This window comes from Pollachius pollachius (assembly GCF_949987615.1).
Source record: "Pollachius pollachius genome assembly, chromosome: 13".
Taxonomy (NCBI): Eukaryota; Metazoa; Chordata; class Actinopteri; order Gadiformes; family Gadidae; genus Pollachius; species Pollachius pollachius.
This window is the reverse complement of record NC_136946.1, coordinates 15,381,818-15,383,926: the sequence shown is the minus strand read 5'-3', so window position 1 is coordinate 15,383,926 and position 2,109 is coordinate 15,381,818.

Below are 2,109 nucleotides of genomic sequence, written 5' to 3'. Positions count from 1 at the left end.
GACACCACAGGCCATGTCCATGAAGACACTGGGGTAGATGTGTAAGCTCTTGATTGTGTAAGCTAATGAGAGGATTGTGTATGGAGGTAGATTTGTGTCTTTATTATGCAATCAAACAGAATAGGTTTGAGAGCAAAACTTTCCACACTGCAATCAAAAAATAGATTTGAGAGCAAAACTATCGACAGAGGTAAGTCTTCCGTCATAGTAATAGCAAGAATGTTATGTTTGAACTGGTGCATGTAGATTGCTTTTGTTTAACGATCTGTGGATGTTGTAATGGGTTAAAAAATAAATATTATTTTGTCAGCCTGTAGCTGTCATAGGTACGTTACGTGCCCAGGCTGCCTATTAGCCTGCATGACGTTGTGCATGTAGCTACTAGTTAACAGGACTATTTGTGTTAAACGATCTAACGTTAGTTTATATTTATTTGTGATGTGCTGAATCATTTTATCAGCCTGTAGCCAGCTTAGTTAGCGTTAGTCACTTTCTCATCTTAGGTGTCGCGCTAGCTGAGCTGTCTGGGTTTCCATCCACATGTGCATTTTCAATGTTAAGAATAGCGGCAGACGAAAACATCAGATCTGTGTGGAGCGATGAGGAGACCGTAACCTTCCTCAAATTAATACATGAAACAAACATCAATGTCATATGTCCATCGTGTTTTCAACGTTTGAGGTTTGATTGGCGCTGCGCCACCTACTGCTTATCTCGATTAACCAACTTTTGGGCCACCAACCGAAATTAACCTTTGGGAATATGGCGTTATGGTTACTTAGCTTTATAAGTATGGGAATGTGTAGTGACATGGTATTATCTGTGTTACTGGTGGTGAAAATGGCTTAAACACATAGCTAATAATACTTTCCCTGTTTCCCAGAATGGAAAACCAACCTGGCAGGTCACAGGCCCAGGTAGGGTATTGGCTCATTTCTTCAAATTTATATTTGATCATGGTGTTGTCGTTGTGGGAAATAAGAGATCAAATATTACTTGTTTTCTAGTATTGTCCTGTAGTATTGTACAGCTTGTGCATTACCGAAATCAATTGTTGATAACATTTATGCTATGCTCTGTATGATCACATTACAATGTTATGCAGCTTAACTCCCATTCCAGTATGACCAGTGTTCAGCAACTGAAGCTGCTCAGCATTTCATGTCTTTGCTCACCAGAGCAATTCCTGAAGATCATAGACAGGGTCAGAGTACGAGTATGGAGAGACCTACTGTTGCGTTTGAGATGGCCAGGTAGAAAAGCAAAAGGGCCACTTCAGGTGTTGACAATGTTGCTAAACATTTCCATATGCCATTGTGATTCAAGGCACTTGCAAATGTTTCTTCCAAAAATAACCATACAGTTTCTACATATTCCTATGATTTGCAAATTGAATTAAACTAAATTGATTCATTACATTTAATGACCTAACCATATCTGTTAGCACTAGTGCTATCATATATAGTATGTCACAAAGTGGTATTGTAGTGCTATTGCTTCAGCAATTCAGTGCAATTTTTGTTCAGATTCTGTTCTTAATCTGATTTCTGTTCTGATTTATTTTTAAATAGTTGACACATCTATTAGGCCTAGTGACTGTGATCTAGTGACATTACGATTTTTCTAAAAATCATATAGATCCTTCCCTGGATTTTTCAAACGCAATGGAAAAAAACCGAAGTCACCCCGTCAGACTAGCAAAAGTTGTGAAGACGTGGAAACCACTTGATGTATCATTTTTCTTACTTGGTTCAAAAACTTACACAACCCCATCCATATCTGCCGAGCTGGAGCTCATGCAAGCAGGGCTGGGAAAGAGGGCGCCTGGGCACGTAACGTACCTATGACTAGCTAATTGAGCTAAGCTAGCAGCTAAAGGCTGACAAAATAATCCCTCCCTCTCTCGATACTAACTGTGGATGTTGCCAAGCTGTCACTCCCATCGAGACTGGCCAATAGAGACGTGTCTTACATCTTTCGGAGTAGGTCCCACCCACAAGATTCAGCTCAACAGCAAGCAAAGCTTTTGGATTCGCAAGCAAAACTTTTGGATTCCCATTAATTCATTTTTTATCAAATTTATTTTACTTGCAATAATTTTGATTGCAG